Source organism: Bactrocera oleae, chromosome 5, assembly GCF_042242935.1.
Source record: "Bactrocera oleae isolate idBacOlea1 chromosome 5, idBacOlea1, whole genome shotgun sequence".
Classification (NCBI taxonomy): domain Eukaryota; kingdom Metazoa; phylum Arthropoda; class Insecta; order Diptera; family Tephritidae; genus Bactrocera; species Bactrocera oleae.
The window spans coordinates 37,275,987-37,296,903 of record NC_091539.1 but is presented as its reverse complement, the minus strand read 5'-3'; positions in this window follow the sequence as shown (position 1 = coordinate 37,296,903).

Genomic DNA, 20,917 nt, shown 5'->3' with positions numbered 1-20,917 from the left:
AAATTCGTATGCAACAATTCGGCTTATTTTAAATCAGTTAGAACTAGAACAGGAAATAAAGAAAATACAATAATAAGACTACATTTTCGCCTGAAGCTCAATTTATTCAAATCAGTGAATTTAATTCAATACATGGAAAATGTTTAAAAAAAACTAAATTAGATACTAATTTATATACTCTCTTTCGTGCAAATACACGTACATACATACAAAGCACAGGGTAAACAAAGTATTCTCGAGAGTTGCAAATAATTATGGGAAAATTATGCACAATTGATTCGGCTGAAATGACCTAATTGAGCTGACGCAGCAATAACCCCACACACACAAACTGAAACAAGACGAACCAGAAGACCACAAGAGTACAAATAACAAAAACAAAAACAAGAACAAAAGCAACAAAACATTTTGTTCATGAAGTACTACATACAAGTAGTAGATAAATCAATGGGGAACCTTTTTAGCATAATTACTAACAAAACCCTCTTTACAGACATACAACAAACAAATTACACGTAGGATGGGAAGAGACAGAAATTGGAGCAAGAAGAATGAGCTATGGAAGTGTGTGCTTGACAGCCGGACGGATGTAGTGTACAAGTGCACAAAAGGGTTTTGAAGGACAGGGCAAGAACTCAAAGCTATGCTATATAATTTAAATAATGTGTTACTCACACACATACGCACATACATATGACATATGCTACGAAGCTTTAAGGTAAAATGGTTCCCCAGCAAAGGTGAAACACTTTTAGCCAGCTGTTACCAATGCGTTCAGTTTTTGTTGCCACCTACCACGAGTATACAGCGCGCATAGGGGCGTAATTAACGCTCTGTAGAAGGTATAATTTACATAAAAAGAAACAGCTAAAAAGAATAATGAAAGCACAAAAACCGCGATAAAAAGTGGCTTGTAATGCTATTGCAATGCTCGTAATTGCTTGCGCCGCTGTGTGTGTATATATTTGTTTGCGGGGCTGTATGCATAGAGAACAACCTTGCTGAGAAAACTAATGAAAATTATTTAGCCCAGAAACAACGGATTATGATTTTGTGCAATATTTTACCAAGCCACATGATTCGGCCTGTAAAAAAAGTGTTTTCTTTTAATAAAAAATTGCATTATCAGCTCGGCGAATAATCAACTTGTATATACACCACCGCACTACCGGAATGACTTTTTCCTCTCCCAATCTAGCGGCAGCAGATTCCCTGACGTGGATATAAGAGTTTCGAGTATAAAAAGAAGTCACAGGTAAATAAATTTGTTGAGCGATGGCTTATCGTATTATCTTACAATACATCTCTTTTATGGCTCCTACACGACGATGGTATTGACCAATATTACAAAATATGATAGAGAATCACATTATGTTATCCGAATACTTTATATTTCCATAAACGGAATGAAACACATGGTTAGACTGGGTGTATGTAAAACTAGGAGAACGTTTGGAGCAATTTCATTCATTTCTAGCACCAGATCATATTATCTGTAGTTAATGACCGACATATAATTTGTGTAAATTTATTACCAAAATAATGGTTATGTCCGCGCTTCGGATCGGGTACTGCGTGCAATATTCGCTCAAGATAGTCGCCCAGCAGTGCCGGTAATTCGAGCAATCCCAAAACCAAGGATCGGTTCCACACCACGTTTACCCTAGTGGATATTTCGCATCTTCAGATGCCATACAGTGTGCAGTGAAGAATATTTTGCTACTGTGGAGCAGAGTATCGAAGCAGACCCGACTGGCTCCATCCGCCATCGCGTACATCAACGATCTGTGCATGCATTTTATTGATGATTTTGCGGAAGGAATTGGTTTGTGGGCTTACAAAATCCAACTCGTGCAAGAATTGAAGTCGAATGATCATCAAACAGGTCGCACGTTAGACGAATGGGCCCAAATCGAAATGGCCACTAATCCTGATATTTCGCTAATTTTTGTGCGATAAGCCCGAGGCGTTTGGCGCCTTGAAAGAGAATATCTGGAGCGTTATTGGTAACATATAAACCCAATTGCTGCAAAAAACTGGTCGAAAATTTGGCATTAAGGAATAATAAAAGGATAAGCAACTTTATTCAAAATAAAGGAAAACAGGAGTAAAAACTAAAAAAATTCATGAGCACAAAAAAACAAATTAAGATAATTTTTCATCAGCATCTATGTAAACTATGTAGAAACCAGTCTGAGAGTAAATGAACAGGTTTTAGTGACAATCGAAACTACACTTATTATTATTATAGTCTTCTCACTTGGCATAGCCATTACAAAAACCGAAAGAATGCAAAATAAAACAAAGAAATATATAGACATATATATTTACTGCAGCGCGTAAAAATCCTTAGCTCAGCAAAAAATTCCCGTAATTTCGGCATTTGTGTGCGCCCAGACATGATTTCACAGTTTTAAATGCATTTACTTTGCTTTAATTTAAAATTGTTTGTGGGCTTTTTTTGTTGTTGTTGTTGTTCCCTGCCCTTTTAACGATGGCCGAATGACATGTATAATTAGCATATTAACGGTACTACGAAGGACAATTTGTACACAGCCATTTAACAGGTATTTATACAGCTTTTAGCTTCTCATGACGCTTCAATTAGCTGACGTTGGGTATAAATTTAACATCAATTAAAGCTCTTTATGATACATACTCATGTATTGTATAATTAGTTTCGCTTTTGCTCACGCCCTTTGTAGATATGTTGTGGACTCATATCTGGAGTGGAATGAATATTTGCATGCAATTAATTTGCTTTACAAACGCTTTATGGCCAATTAAATAATCAGTTTTTTATTAATATATCGCAGCGTCATCGTACCTATAACATGGGACGTCGAAGTCTTAACCGGATAGGTAAACCACCAATATGAGAAATATGAGCCTCAAAGCAATGAAATATTACAAATACAGATTACGCAGTGATAAGTTTCCCCCCTTATTTTATATTATATATTATTAATGCAGTGGGGCTTCATGGAACCAAGATCGTTTACCACACTGCACCTCTGGAAAATCAAAACAGTACAGTACCTATACATCTTTAAAAATGAATCGAGTTATCTTTGTTTTAGGATTTTATAAGAAAAATTGAAGACCTGAAGTTCGTAACTAGGTTCTAAGTTAAGCCACTATAGCGCTTGAATTATAATTGGACCTACGTCTGTACAACTTTTTCTTTGAAAGTGATAAAACCGCGGGACCAGCCAACGATAGCTTTACTTGATTGAATCTCTACCTACCGGCGTGAAGCTCAGCATTAAACTTTGAGTTGTACGAACTGTTTGACTATATTCAGCGATAGCCGCACAATATGTGCAAACGACTCACACTCTCCAGCATGCAAAGAACTGAACGCTCTACCGATACTACACAATTTAGCCACGACTTTATACGAACAAACGTTGGCTTGCCATGGTCAAAAACGCATAAGCGATTGCAGTGCCAACCACTGGAAGTAAACTAATAAAAATAAATATATTGTTTTTGCCTTAAATTGAAGGTTTTATTTAACATAGTTAGAATGAGCCGATTTTGGTCATATACATGTTCGATAACTTGTTGCCGTTTGTAAGTAAATTTCATAACGTCGTTATCGGCAAAAAACTGGGACAGTTGATTTTCACACACTGGGACACACTTTTCAGGCGAGTTTTTTTTTCAGCGAAATCGTTCGCTATAGGCAGGAACAGATAGTAATTACTTGGTGTCGGGCTATATCTTCATAACTAAGGCACAAAGTATGTTAAACATATTAGAAGAGTCGCGACAGCAAAAGCACGGCCGTTCACGAGGATTTCTTACCACAAGATCGTAAGGCTAAAAAGGAATTGAAGATATGCGAACTTTGCTTAAGACAACATGAAAAAAGTATTAATTACAGGTCTAAAAGAGCACCACTAATATACCTCAGCCAAATTATTATATTATATTATTAGGATGTAACGAAGTGATCTTGGTTTCATTACCACTGAGAAACAAAATAGCAGCACAGAAGGAAATAAGCCCACAAGGATACCATATCTGAGAGGAATTTCTCTGAAAAAGACAGATTTAATAATAAAGAGAATTTCCATTTGTAACACCTTTGTAGAGTTTTACTCGAGCTTCGCAATACCTCAGCCTCTTAAGCTCAACATACAAACCATAATATATACAAAATCCTTATTTAAACAAATTATTTACCTCCACATGTGTATTAGTTTATTCAAGGTTCCCCGTCCAGTATTGATTACTGACTGACCTCCAAGAAAAACAAACAAAAAATGAAAACTAAATTTGACTACAACTAAATTACATTAATTTCACTTTGCTTTTGTACCGAATTTCGCCACCTTTTTAGGCTTGGTGTGCCCGGGATCGCCGCAGCACGTCACATCAGGCATGTCATTTCTCAGTCGGCCTCCCTGCTATTGGGCTCCAAGGATTTGTCCGATTTTCAAGGTGTCTGCCGGCGGTTAGTGACCGAAGATTTACATGCAGCTGACAGCGGCAATATAGACGCGCTGCCGCCCGCTGTGCTGAAAAATTTGTGATACCGGTTTTGAGTTGCAGCAGCTGCTCGACGCCATTGTTGGGAGGATTTTAATATTAATACTCGTGTACTTACTAATGTTGTTGTTTACAGTTAACTGCTTTTGCTGCTCGCTATTCATAAGCTTTGGCTGACTAATGCTTAATTAATTACAAAATCGCCATCTTCGAGTCACAAGGACGATGCCAAGTGGTATAAATGCATGCAACAACAGCCTTAAACATTTAGTACTGTTGTATGTGTGTGTGTTTGTTTGTTTGTTTTTGTTCGTATTTGTCATTTTTGAAAGCATTAGCCATTCGTAGGTACGGCTGAGATTTTTGGAAATGCCAAAACTTAATTAAAATCCGATTAGTCGCCGCTGTCCTGGTTAGCGCATGCTCTCTTTACCGTTGCTTCTAATTTGCGCCAACATTGTTATTGAAATTCGAAGAAATAAACATAAACAATCGAAAATACACATATACATAGTTGTAACAAATGTCTTACGATTTCTCTGTCTTCCATGTCTTTCCTCCGGATACTCTCTCTGCCACTCCCTCCGAGTGGGCGATAATAGTGTCCTTGTTGCGATTAATGTTATTACTATTTTTAACTACGCTTTTTGTTACTTTGTTTCGAATGGCATTGGTGTATGTTGTAATTTCAATTTAAATTTTCGTAAATCGCCAAATGGTGCCGAAACCAAATTAATTTCACATTTAGTCATACCATGTACCACCTGCTAACTGCTGGTCTCCTCTGGCTCGCGTATTCGTCATGCTCTAGCAAGCAAGTAGCAAGTTTTTAGTATCACTATCCTGTTTCTCTTCTAGCTGGTATTCTAGTGTATGTGCACCGTGTTGCAACCTAATTAAATACGTGACTCACTTTCGCCGTGATTTGTTTCCATAAAGCGCATCTCACCTCTGGAAGAGCCAAAGCGCGTGCTTGTTGTGTGTGTTTGCTTCTTCTTCTTCTGGAGACTAAATGTACATATGGCGTTTACCCGAAATTGCATTATTTTCCATAACACGTCTTCGATGGCAACAACAATTGTTTCTGTTTTCACTGTTAATTTTCACAATTGCGCACTTTCAGATTTTTCAATAGTTTTTTTTTAACTCTTAATTTTAATTATGCCAACTAGACATTTTAGAACGTTTTCTACTTTTCTATTGCGATAATAATTTTAGGGTGAAAATTTCGGTTTTAAGTTAATATTAAGTTTAATTATTAAGTAAAAGAGGTTTAAAAATATCGGGACCAGTAAAAGGAACTCTATTATTTTTAAGAAATCTGAATTCGAGAAGATTCCAGGATAACGAGAAGAGTTGAAATATAGAAGGCCACCTGTGGTTTAAAACTTTTTAAAAAGTGGGCGTGGCCCAGTCACGAATTAAGTGGCTGGAAGTGGCATCGCCATTAATCCAAAAAAATGTTGATGATTTTATTTAGTAAATGGTATAAAATCCTGGAGGTACTACAGCTGGCGGAGGCTGTTAAGTATTAAGGGTAAACTTTATGTCAAGATTAAGCAGAGATGTACATATATGAAATTTGGGTGGTCATTTAAACTATCTAAAGTAATATCTTATGAAATATAGGTATTTGCCAAAATAGGAAAATACCTAACTCTTCATTCATTAACAATATATTATATATATATAATTAAATATATTTATACACAATAAATCGTGACAACAAGCATTATAAATAAAATAACAAAAAATGTAGTTTTAGGGGCAATCATAACGCATTTTCATTTTATTATTTTACTTTTTCACATTTAAACACCAGAAACCTTACAGAATTTTGTCATTCTCTAAACTGATTTTCACTTTATTTTCACAAATGTTCATAACTTTACGCAACACAAATGATCTCTTTTTCTTTTCTTCACATTATACTAACGCGTTTATTATTATTTACGTTCGCGAAATGATCCACGATTCCACCACGATTGATCAACTACCAGAGAAAAATTCTAATTGACACTGGTCTAATTTGCGATGAGTAAATGAATTTCTCCACACCTGGAGAATACAAAGAGAACGACGAAACAGAACGCAGTAATGGCAACAATTATAGCATTTTAAATTTTAAAAATTTCCAACGCATTGCATGATTAAGGTCATTAAAAAATACGAAACATACGGTGTTAACCTCTACAAATTCATTGAATAATATAAATATACAAATTCATTGAAATATATAAAATTAAACTAAACATTTGTTAATACTTTCCTTAAAACAAAAATACCTACTACTCGGAGCTTTTCCAGCTAATATAATGGCATTAACAAACACGATAGAGTGTATGTTATTGCATAATATAGTTGCCATATTATTTTTACCTTATTTGTAACAAGGTTATAATTTTATGTAAACGCTGAAGCCTGAAAGCTGGGAAATAGCAGGCGCAGACTTCAACGTACAACATTTTACGACCTTATAACAAAACAAGAATATTGTAAAAAAAATAAAAAGTTTCCTAAAAGCGCGTATAGTTTTATCTTATAAATTTAGCTTATTAGTATAATTTTTAGAATAATTGAGGACATTTTTTGTGCTAAGTTTTATCCGGGCACATTGATTCGCTGTTGATTTATATACTGGTAGGTGAAAAAATCGGATGGAATTTAAAATTGTGCTATATGGGATGTAGGCGTGATTGAAGTTCGATATCGCCCATTTTCGCACTGGAACAGAAAAATGTTAAGATAATATTACATACCAAATTTGGTCGATGTCGGTTGAGTTAGTCCTTTGATATGGGTTTTCATCTAAATGTGGGCGGTGCCACACCCATCGTCTTATTTTGACCACAGCTTCTATTAAGCCTTCTTATACTATCTACCGTTTGAAATTTATTATCCCTGGCGTATTTATTTATTGATTTATCGCGCTTTTAGTAGTTTTTAATAAAACCGTTATATGTGGAGTAGGTGATTATCATCCGAATTCAGCCATTCTCGCTGAGTGGGTAGGAATGCTAAATATTTTTCTCCTCAGCGTATTTTTTTCAACTTTAACACTGCACAACTTCTGGTGAAAACTTCTAAACTTTTTGTTTTTAAATATTGTAATTGAACAAAAGGCCTTCGTTCAAGACCTTGTAAATTATGTCTCGAAGACCTGTGGAAAATTTCATTAAGATCGGTTGAGTAGTTCGCAAGAATTCCTGACAACCGACTCAAAAACACAGTTTCGAGAAAAACCCGTTTAAAGCTTTAAGTGACTATACAATTGACCCTGAGTGCGCAACTTTTCCAGGCTCCTTCTCCAAAACTATTACTCGGAATAACTTGAGAATTTAAGAAATATAGAATTAAATAAGATATGTGTTTGAAGTCGTAAAACCATGAAGCCACTAAAGAATTGAAACGTTTGAAGAAATGAATCGTTCAGTAGTGGCCAGCTTTGAGCAATCGAAGAGAAATTGTGTTTCGTCAGAACAACGCAAGTCTACACTCATCGATAGGGACTCATCAGAAGTTTTGGAGGCTTGGTTGGTAGGCTCTTACGCATCCTCCTAATAATCCGTGACTTGCACGAAGTGCGCCCTTGTTCCTGTCAATGGCGAATGACTTTAGTGGTGAAATTTTCGTCTCTAGAGAAGCTTGTGAAAATCGGCTGCCCTAGATTTTTCCAATAGAGACGAGGGTTTCCATGAAAGAGACATTATGAAATTACCTTCAAAACGATAAACTTATCAAACAAAATGGTATATAATTGAGTCAGATCAATCTAAATATGCTTAATAAAACTTTTAATGCATTTGCGTGTCGAAATTGAGTACCGCCCTCCCAGCGTGGTCACATTTTCCGAAAAACAAATGTAAATCGCTATATTCAAATCAATCACATGGGTATATACAACCGTGTTTAGAATAGTATATCAATTCCGAGCACCTGCATGTTTATGCTTGACTAAGTACGAACAACAAATAATTCACGGAAATATCATTAATTGAAAAACACTTGAATACGAGCAGTCAAGCAAAACTGCCACAAAACACCAACTCGAACACACTCATACAGACATTAATTGCAGCAAAAACTATTTGGGCGAAAAAGCTTTACTAACTTTGTTGGTGAGTAAAGAAGCAGCAGTTAAACGGAACCAAAAAAGGTTAAAAAACATTGTTCGCATAAATTAGTAACCAGAAGGTCAAAAGTGGCGCGCTCACTTTCCAAAATTCTGTGAAAAGTTATAACGAAACAAAATTGAAATATTTTGAATTTCAAATTCAATCGAAAGTGTGTTGTAATTGAAAGTGGAACGCTGCTTGTGGTTGGAATTGGAATGAAAACTGACTTTGGACACTATGAGTCCGGGTTTATAGTTTGGTTGAAGGGGCAGTACTACCTCTTCATCTCCTTTGTACATAAATATGTATGGTAAGTGTGTGTGTGTGTGCGCTTAATAGAGTCAAGGTATGCTCAAAGTTAATACAAAGCCACTTCTAACTGCATATAACCATATTACCAGTTCGTCTGCGCGCGTGTGCGATTGTGTGAGCCGAGCAAACAAAAGCTTTGGCTGCTGCGGAACGCCCGCACTGCCCTTGCACAATTTCGAAATTGCCAGCAGCTAAAGAAAATAACACTATTGAGCAGCGTTTAAATTGAAAATCCATTATTGATATTTTCACACTTACACTCATATCGCTTTTGTCATACACCGACAGCAGTTGCTCACACCTACGAGAGAGTGCGAGATTGGACCCGGCGTACACGGTAACTAAGTGAGTGGTACATAATTTGCGGTGGCGAAATACCATACTAAACGAAATAACGGTATCTAAAAAATATTTGGCAAGTGTTTTGTGAAGAACAAACGAACGAAAATCAACAACAAAAACGCTTGTGGTATAAGCAGGCGGCAACAGCACAGTTGCAAGGAGCAACAATTGCCAGCCATTTCCGGCGCCACATGCACATACATATGCATGTATAGAAATATATTTTCATTAATGTTTACACACACACTCTGGCACAATTTGGCGCACAAGAAAGCAAGAGGTTCGAATTTCACTCGCTTATCGTGCAAGTGGTGAGGCGGGGGATGCGAGTGAAAGAATTGTAAATTGAGGAAGCGGAAAGTGTAAATTTGACATTATGTTTGCGCAATGGACGATACAAAGCTACAAACAATTATATATATGCTATCGTAGCTGCAACGCCCAACAAATAGAATTTCAACACTTTCAGAAATTCCCCGAAATATGTTTGTATTGAATGCGGCGATGTGTAAAGCCAAGCTGAGTAGCGTTAAAGTGAACTCCAATGAGTTGTACTCTTGTAACCAAACACCTGCTTGATTGTACATGTGTGTGCTCAATATAACATCAATGCGGTTGGCATCGAAACCAAGGTAAAACCATATAAAATAAATTAATTTCCAGCTGGCAACTCAGTGCGGAAACAAAATAACCAAAAATAAAATTAAAATAAAGAAAAAAAACGTTAATTTTGGCTGCACCGAAGCTATAATACCCTTCACAGGTGCATATCTTATAGCAAAATAGAGTATAAAAAGGTCTATATCTTGTTTTTAATCGGTAGCCCGACGTGAACAGTTTCTACGGATATTGTACCGGCAAATAAAAAAGTTTACATGGGGATAAAAAAAAGTCTGCCAAACTTCAGATCGATATTTCAAAAACGGAGGGACTAGTGCGCGTTAACTCGTATACAGACGGACAGACAGACGAGGCTAAATCGACTAAACTTAAAACGCTTAACATTTATATATGCTTATATACTATATAAGGTCTGCGACGTTTACTTCTGGCTGTTACAAACTTCGTGGCTAACTAAATAAACCATGTTCAGGGTATGAAACTTAAAGTGGAATAAGTGGAATGTTCCAGGAAATATCGGTTTATCGCATAGCGCATGGAATGCAGACAATTTCATGGGACTTATAAGTACACGCACAGACTATTTCGCACATATATGTTTGCTTTGGGTTAATATAGAGCAGTTAGTAATATCTGGATGGTTGTGGAGATAGCGTATGTCAATAACTGGTACTGAATGCTGTTGAGCGCTATTAGTGACTTATTTACTAACCCATATGTATATAAAGGGTTTTCCAATAAGAGAAATATAATTTTTATTGAACAAAAAACACACTAATTGTTAAGGAAACTCAAATGTCAATCGATTCAATTAAGTTTTGAATATAATATCATTCAAATGGCCTCCACGACTCAATGAACCCAATTTCCGAATGCTTTTTCCATTAAATGAAGTCGTATGTCATGAATGACACGTTCAATATTGACTTCTAAAACTTGAAGAGAGTCTAGTTTATTGCTAAAGACCAATGTATTCAAATAACCCCAAAAGAAGTAGTCGAATGGTGTTAAATCACAACTTCGTGGTGCCCATTCAATGTCGAAAATTCTTGAAATTATCGAATCTTAAAAACTTTTCTCGCAATAATTCGGTTGTTGCACGTGCTGTGTGGCACGTAGCCCCGTCTTATTGAAACCTGATGTTGTCAAAATCAATTCTTCCAATTGCGGCCATTAAAAGTTGTTTATCGCTCTCCATTGACCGTAACGGTGTCACCAGCTTTATTTCTAAAATACGGACCGATGATGCCACTAAACTAAAAACCACACCAAACTGTCAATTTAGGTGCGTAATCGTTGTTCATGAATAATTTGTGGATATTCTTCACACCTGAATCGACAATTTTGTTTATTAACCGCACCACTAAGATGAAAGTAAGCCATACATAAAATGGCAAAATCGCACGAAAAGTTGCAATTGGAAAACGATTATTGTGATAATAAAATTTAATAATTTGAAAACTTTCTTCTTGCATATATCTTCCATAATGAGATTGTAAAGATTACTGAATACAATGAAAAAAACTTACAGATCATGACACATTAAAAATGGCAGAAACGACACTTAAAAATCATATCATCCCTATTGGAAAGCCCGATATAAGTATATGTAAGCGGATTGATGCATTCGGACACCAAAACACCGTTTTTATTGCAATTTACAAAGTTTAATTTCACCCAACGCGCTAAGGCTTATATAATTATTACACCTAATAATTGGTTGTTAAAACTCCAGTACATTTGGTGGAGGCATAAACTTATATTATGTAAAGCATAAATACGCAGGAGTGATACCTTACCATACCCAACTACATGTGCACCCACTACATCTTTAGTCTCAGCTATATGGTAGAGATTTGGTCAAGCTTTGCTTTCGGTTATCACTTTCGGATGAATTTCATTAAAGATTATCAACCTTTTGGGTACAGGAAGGTATACGAGTTTTCTGATTTGTCTACTAAGAGGTACTTACATTGAAGAGAACCCTAATTCACCGCTGAAATAATTCGCGAAGTAATGTAATCACACACTGTTGAAAACGATGCTTAAGAATAAGGAAGTGAATGCGCATGAGGGATGCTATATTTAAGGGGGTCTTCTAGTCTAGAGATATGATATTTTAGGTAATTTTCAAAGTGTAGTAGAAAAAAGCAATCAAAATTTTTACTATCGATTTTTAGTTATTTATTAATGGTACAAGAGTAGAAAAAAAATTTAAAAAAAAATTAAAAATTAGAAAAAAAATTTAAAAAAAAAAATTAAAAATTAAAAAAAAACTGTCAGCTGATAAAGTGACACATGACCATATCCATGAATTCAACCCTCTTAGTCATCTGAAATGAAAAAAAAGATTATCAATCTGCAATGATTACGTAATTGTGTGAACTAGCGATACGTAAAATTTTTTTCACAAAGTGATAATTTGAAAATAAAACGATTTTTTTTACCAATATTTTTATTTTCTCGTATATTTTAAAAACAGTAAAAATTGAAATCTGGGGATGAGAATAGTTCATACTCGAGAAAAGTTTATAGATATAAGATCGCGTTTATCGTATTGAAAGAGTCTGGTCTGTAAAAACGCATTTAAAGTTTCCCATAAAGATTAGATACAACCGAACCAGTTTGCAGGCCGGGTCAGTACAATGTCTATATCTCCGAAAATAATTTAAATTTTCAAATATCGTAGACATATTTTTAAATAGTTAAATTTTTAAAATATAAAAAAACCAATTTTTTTGAAATTCAACTCTAGTATACCTTTTTAAGAGAGAGAAGGAGCAATATCCGTATTTAAGACTATTTTAACCTAGGCCAATATACCACCTATTATTAACAAAATAACTTCTAATTTTTATTAAATTGATTCCAAAATCGATCATATCGTTTGCTTTAAAACTAGCCTTAGTACAGCGAAGAAAATGTTTGATATCGTATTTATACGTGTAGTCTAGGTACTTACTTTTAGATCCAGTGTAATGGAAAGTGGTATCCAATTGGATGAATATTCCGCAATCCAGTAAACAATACCAGTATATTGTATGGGGATTCACACCCGGTCGCAAGTTAAAATCTTGACAAAGGAATAATTTCAACGCCGAAAGATTTTTAACTGATAGAATTCCTCTTCGACAAGCAAGAGCCGTTGAGAATTAACAGGAAATTCCTTATATCAATGATTTTAACACATTTATGAAGAGATGCTCTGCCAATGACATACGAAGCTGGAGAAAAAACATTGAATGCTAAGCTATTGACAATGCTACCAAGAATAGGAGATCCATGGGGAGGGAAACAAGTTTTTTTTCTCCAGAAGTGAAAAATTAACTAATAGTTCTGTGATACTCCGTACGGAAATCTTTGTATTCATCAATGGATCAAAGAGTGAAACACGAGCTAGCTTCCTCTCTAGCAATTCATATAAAGAAGGCAGTTTCAAACTAAATGACTACAATTCACTCCTTCAGGCCGAAATTGTTGGAATAACAAAAAAAGCCAAATGGGTTCTGCTCGAGCACATAATTCTATTAGTAGCACCAACACAAAGTCTAACTGTATAAATATTTGTAAGAAGGCAATAACTAGACTTTCAGTGGAAAAGTGAATGACACCCAGTCATATAGGAATGAAAAGGCAGACGAACGAGTTGGGTCGCTCAGGGACAGCTGGGAATGCGATACCCTCAAGTCGCCTCATTTATCTCCTTTAAAAGTTGACTCTAGAGGAATTTCGCAAGTTCACACAGGATCACCAACAACACAGTGCATCCCACAAAGTTACTTTAGGGTAGTGCTGATGGTGGTCTGGCTAAAGAGTATCTACTTTTAGATAAGATGGAACTACATATAAGCAAGAATATAGGGGTCAACTATCTCTAAGATCCCACTTCCTAAATTACAATCGGCAGATTGCAGAGCATTCGTGAAAAATGATTCGATGATAAATATATATAAACACATACACAATTGACATATATATGTACGTCACTGAGCCTCACTCTGTTTATACATTTCCATTTCCATTGACAATTCGAGCTTTTTATAACGCTTCCTTTATTGAATACCAACTCCCCGTAATTTCATGTACTCCGAAATCCGAATAAGATAAATTTTATCGTTACTGCTTTAATTTCATAGGCGCTGCATATATTTAATCAAAAGCAACGAAGCATCGCATCGGCAAAGGCGCCTGAAAATTCGCAGAAAATCATTTTTATTTAATGGCAAATGTCAGACTTTTTATGCGCTCTCACGTACGCCCACACGCACAAACACACCCGCACGTACTTGTGTGTATGTAGGTGGGCATATATGGGCTAATGTGAGCAATCGTTTACTTACACTTAGATAGTTTATGTCCAATACAGGCGCGTATGCTCAGCATATTTCATTTTTATTGCTTATTTATTTACTGTTTGCTTGGCAATACAATAACAGCGTTGGCCATTTTTTGTCTTTGTTCATAAAAATGGGCATCACTCATGCTTGGCCAAAATTTCTTTTGACTACGTAACACTCAGTATTTATTTTAGTTGAGTAGCTGCATGCATATGTACTTATGTATACAGGCATTTACTTATAAAGGTTACGTATACGCATTGCTGGTCGAATATGAGTCGGATTAGTTACGTATACGCATAGTTGGGTAGGTGGCGGTAAAATGTTCGCATAAATAGCTTCCTAACGTTAACTGTAATGCGGTAAGCAATAAAGCACGAATGGTTTTATTAGGCTGTCAATGAAAGACGTCCAAAAATACGCCTAAATCATTTCACATACAATACGGTAGAGAAGAGCGCTGTTAAAAAGATAACTCCATTTACGAATTTACTAAATATATAGAAAAGCAATAGCCCAATAGACACATATGATAACTTTTTTGAAAAATGTCATACGAAAAAGAAAGTTTCAGATCTTCATAAAAAATATGCAGTATTTTTTAACGATAGATTTTGTGACTCTTTAAAAAATAAAATGTAAATAACTTCGTTTTTTCTTAAAAACTACTTAATATACCTTATATTGAATTCTCAAGAACACACAGCGCATTCCGAAAATAGCTTTTTCGTTTCCTACGACCAAAGAAGCATACATATATATACACCTTTTGGAGGTGCTTAACACTTATTTGAATAAATGTTTTTCCTTTTCTTAACCACACACGTACTAACGGGTTGAACAATACAAAAATTGACCCATCTGTAAATATATCATTGCTACAATCACGGTTGATATTTTTCTGCACACAATGCAACATTTTTAAAAAGCGTGTTTTAAAGATAGGGGTTTGATTACAGTACTGCTGTGTTTGATGCAAGATTTCTGAGGTCTATCGGGTATTGTATTAGATGTAGTAGAAAGAAATTATTATTCCAATAGATGACTTTATTTATCTTTATCTGGCGTTGTATAAGTCCGATCGGGTTCGGCTATATGGCGTTAGACAGACGACATTTCGTACTAAAAAACCTTTCTTGACTGTTTTGTTATTGGTTAATTCAGTTTTGTTTGAGCGCACGTCAAATATGGACACTAGCAAAGAGAAAATGCAAGTATCTATATTTTACAGTTTTTCTTCGTTAAGGGCGAAAACGAAAGCCAGGCGGCTGAAAATGTGAATAGCATTTATGGTCTTTATACTGTAACAGCCAATCAAGCGCAATTTTGGTTTCGAATCTCCGAGTCCAAACATCGATTACGATTGTTCAAGACTTAAACATTGCACAAAAAACCGTTTGGAACGATTTGAATAAAGCTGGATCCGAAAAGTAATAATTAAACACTTAATTTCATGCAAAAATTATGGATGTCTTAAAATTAAAACAGTTTTCCGCGAATTAATCGCGCAAAGGAAAAACATTATTTTTGAACGCACTGTATATGTTGTTGCTGTGGTAGCTTATTGAAAAAAAATTATTTATATACTAAATTTCACTTAGTTAGATCTAACATTAAGGGGACTTAAATCTCCCTTAAAAAAATATGTGTAAAGCAATTTCAGAACGGATTGCCGAAGACAAGAAATTTTACCGAATCAAACGTTTTGAGATTGTTTAGTCAAGAATTTCTCATTTTTGAAACTTTCATGGCAATCATATTTCACACTAGGTGTGTCCCTTTGGCCTTGTAACTATTTTAACTTCTCTTTTAACGATAACTAAATCAAACCGATATAGAATTGGCACACAGAAAACATAGCTAGACATATCGTATATACAAGTTTTGTATGAAAGCACAAGCAAGTGAGGCAGCTCCTTATTGCCGACCATTTATGAGCATCCAATAATGTGCGTCTATAGAAAGTCACTAAAGTTGGCGCCAACAGTAACGATGCAACCATAAATGTGTATGCATGTGTGTGAGTAATGTATAAAGCGTGCATTTTGTTGCTAAAACGTGTTTGCTTTTTAAGCCGACAAAGCATTATCTATGCACAACACCAAGCTGCGCACAGAGCGAAATATATAGTATATATACTGGCATATAGATGTTTGCATTTGTATGCCCTTTGCTGTTTGATTTGCACCGATTTCTTTGTTGCCGGACTGCAGTCAATGCCATTTAACGCTCTTGGCCATTTTGTCATAAACACCCAGCCAGCTTATACTAACTGCTGATGGATTTGTTGCGATTGCAAAGCCATATGTGTGCACACATGTTGCTGGTATTCATGCACATATACACCCAAATGTGTTTATAAATTAAAGGCTACACATCTGTAAGCAATTATGCTTATGTATGCCAATGTAGCGTTGGCAGAGCTCACAAGCGCGGTTGTCCTTCATCACTTTGGCGGCATTGTAGACACTGAATGTGGTTTTTGGTTTTGTATCTCGCTATAACAGTATTTTTTCAATGCCTTCTTTGATTCAAAGGGCTTTTTGATCTAAAAGCGAGTTATATACTTATTGGATAAAATATTCGTGCACAATAGAAATATATAAACTAACCTATAACAGGCTAATTACTACAAAATTCGAGAGAATTATCCTTTGCTAGCCACAGTTTTGCAGACAGCAAGAGATCAACCGTATACAGTTCATCAAACAATTATCATCATCAGATAATTACGCTCAAATTACCTTAAGGAAGTTGTCAGAGAGAGAGAGAGAGAGAGAGAGAAAGAGTATTTTATCGACATACATAGTTACAATATAATACATACTTAGAGTATAGTTGTCCATGGTTTCGGATCGAACACAGTCAAAGAGACGCTACATTGACCTAAATCTCATTTCTGAAAGCAAATATTATTGAGAAGCCCACTTCCTAGCATAAAATTTCAATAAAAAAAATCGTTTATTTTCATATTTCGATAGTTTATAAAAACAACGCACTTACATTTTAAACGAATTTTTCACACAATTTTTCAGTTCCAGGCTTCTGAAATGTAACCACTCAGTTCAAATAAATAATCATTTGTAACAAATCAGACGATCACTTTAATTTTTATACTCTCGCAACATGTTGCCAAAGAGTTAAATAGTTTTGTTCGCCTAACGTTTGTTTGTATCACCTAAAACTAATCGAGTTAGATATAGGGTTATATGTATATAAATGATCAGGATGAAGAGACGAGTTGAAATACGGGTGACTGTCTGTCCGTCCGTCCGTCTGTCCGTGCAAGCTCTAACTTGAGTAAAAATTGAGATATCTTTATGAAACTTGGTAGAAATGTTTCTTGGTACCGTGAGACGGTTGGTATTGCAGATGGGCGTAATTGGACCACTGCCACGCCCCCAGAAAGAAATAAATTGCCATGACTGAGCTTTACAATATGATAAAAGACTGTTATTTAGTAAGCAGGATCACATTAGAGAGGAGCATCAGCAGTTTATATTATTTTTCAGAATTGGGCGTGGTCCCGGCTCGTAATAGGTTTAATGTGCATATCTCCTAAGCCGCAAGCGCTACAATAACAAAATTCACTGAGAGCAAGGGTTTATACCACCTCTATCAACAGTGTAGAAATGGGCGTAACCAGGTGACAACCCTGCCATCTTACCATATAACGGTACCGTTAAAAACTATTAAAAGCGCGATAAACCAAGCACTAAACAAGCCAGAAACATTAAATATTATCTCTGGGATGGTATGAGATGACTTTATAGGAACCACGTTCAAAATCTAACACTGGGCGAGGCACGGCCCACTTTTAGGTAAAAATCCATATCTCGGACAACAACCAAGCCTACTTCTCATATAACACCATCTGATTCTTTCACTTTCCACAATGCAAATCAAGCACCCATGAATGTATCGGGATAAAACTTTGCCCAAATAGTGCGCATAAAGTAGGCCACCTTATGACCACAAATCGTCAAAATCGGACTATAACTGTTCAAGCCCCCAGATACCAAATATGTGTACTCCAGTTTCTACAGCGAACATTTTATCGAAAATATCGATCAATCTTTGAGCTAAGTTATTGAAATAGTGGCCAATATGTGAGTTATCTCAATGAATCCATATTCCTTCCATATACTACTTAAAATGATTTTCGTTATTCTATTTAGTTTTATGCCGAATATGTTGGTCTGTGAGTATTAGCTAAGCAATGTCTAAATTAATATCTTTCTCCATCACCAATATACATATATATGTTTTCCGCCTTCCCATCTGACTTTAAACTGTTCTGGTTAATCAAAATTAAGGGGATACGTTTTCCTTAAGTTATGTGCTTTGTCAGTCACGAAGAGGCCAAATTTGGTTGTAGTTTAATCACGATTTCATTTAGTAATGGTTGTTTAATTCCTTCTCAACATTTTTATGCTATTGATTAACTTCTATCGCAGCAGGATGATTCAAAATTATTAATATTTATGATACCATTTTTTTAATGGCAAATAAAAATATGGGATTTAATAAAATTTGATTAATATAAAATAAATTATTTAATATTCAGTGACATAATATAAGCAACATTATCATTATTTTGGTAATATTTCAATCGGATTTTCAATGGTACAATAATAAATTTCTATTTATCTTAGCTGGCGATTTCAACATCAACTTCGCTGATAAAATCAGAGCGATTGACAACTTTTCTTCCGGAAAAATTTAATTTGAAAATTAATAATGATCCACAAGCCATATTTTCCAGATATTTAGAGAATATCAAGTTTTAAACTTATGTTTCTTATTTCAGCTACTATAAACCTATAGTTTTAATGATAAAAGCTTCTGAATAACCTACATGTATTGTGATATAATAAAAATATTTTAAACAATATTAACTTCTCATTTATTTAATAAAAAAAAAATGTGTTTTCTTATCGGTCACCACGCTCAAAAAGTGTGACTTGAATTAATATGAAAGAAAAAAAAATACTGCATATAAAATAAATAAATAATTACAATTACATAAGTTGATAAAAAATGCTATGCAATAGCTTTACCGCGGCTATGCCCGAGTGACACACGTACTGTTTTTAATATAAGGTTTTGCCACACCTGAAGGAATTTCTCGGCCTTTGATTATTGCCTTCCTTACTTGTTTTTTTGTGTTTTGCTATTGATAAAGTTCTCCGCATTATTAAATATAGTTGTAATAATTTTTAAAATACTCTCTTTACTGCATTTACATATGTACAAATACTTTTGTGGTAAGTGTCTATACGTATATACGAGCACATCATTGCATACATTCAACCTGTGATTTTTGTCTGATATTTACGTATATGAGTAGTATGTACTTACGATTTACCTTTTTCTGTCAACCAGTTCGTTTTATAAATACCGTAAATATGTTTTCCTTTGCGCAGCCATACCTGATTATAGAGAAATCCTGCTAGTTCTCAACATTATTAGAACTTTTCCACTGATTCAAAGCTAAAACTGTCGCTACCACTTTTACCTTCCAGTGCCGACAAACGGTCGAGTTGGCATTAAGACCTTTGCACGACAGTAAGCTCGGTTACGGGGTCAAGTTGCTGGTGTTCATATTCGAACGAACATATGGTATGTATTATATAGATACATATGAGAGCAAGCCTTCTTATGTTCTTAACTAGCAACATTACTATTTATTTATTCAGTTTCCGTCTCTGGTCTTGTTGTGCTAGCAGCTCATTATATGTGTATCATCCAAGTTCGATTATCACCTACAGACAAAAAACAACAGCACGTGTAATGTGTTTATAAGAGAGCTGTCAGCAACTTCTTTGCACACTACATACATATACTTGCATTTGTATGTATCTATATATGGCCTTTGATTGGTCGTAAAAATGTCGCAATTTCATTACAACTGTAGAGAGCGCAAAAGGTCTGAATAAATGTGTATGCACCATTAGTTCTGCCACTGCGCCGCAACAAGCTTCCCCCATGTTCATGCAAATTGTCGCGGCATTCATTTGTTGCTGCTCCATATACAGTACAATTGTTCCTTTCATTCTCAATATTCTTTAGATTGACAATAAAGGTAATATGTACGTGTAATCTTCAATTGGTTCGTAGCAGATTGAAAAGTTTGGAAAACTCTAGTAAGCTGGTTTGCCATGAGTCCTCAGACCTATATGGTTCAAATAAGTTATTGACTGAGCACCTTTGCTATAGAATCTTTCAAAATTAAAATTATCCCTATGAAGAGCAATCAAAACTAAAAGCTGGCGTAATCAAGTAATTATAATCCATAATTCTAACTCCCTAACTTGGTTATACCCAACTTTAAGACAAACATTGCCCTAGCTCTACTACCCTACGCAGCTGAATAAATGATACAATAATTTAACCTCTTGGTATGAAGAGGTCCCCAGAAAAGATGCTGAAATACTTCCACTGTATCTAGAGCTAGGGCTCTTTTGCCTCTTCCTATAAAAAAATTAGTCGTACCGGACATATATATACAAGTGAACTATTCTACTGCTATTAGATTCAAACAAAAATATTTTTAACCAAATAAATATTTTTTCTGTTCATCTTACTAGCACTGAAAGTCAAGATCAAACTGATGATATGTACGACTCTCATCTAACACAGCTCGGGAAGCATGGCTAAGCCATTTTAAGGTGACCCGCTTTTTCAAAGATA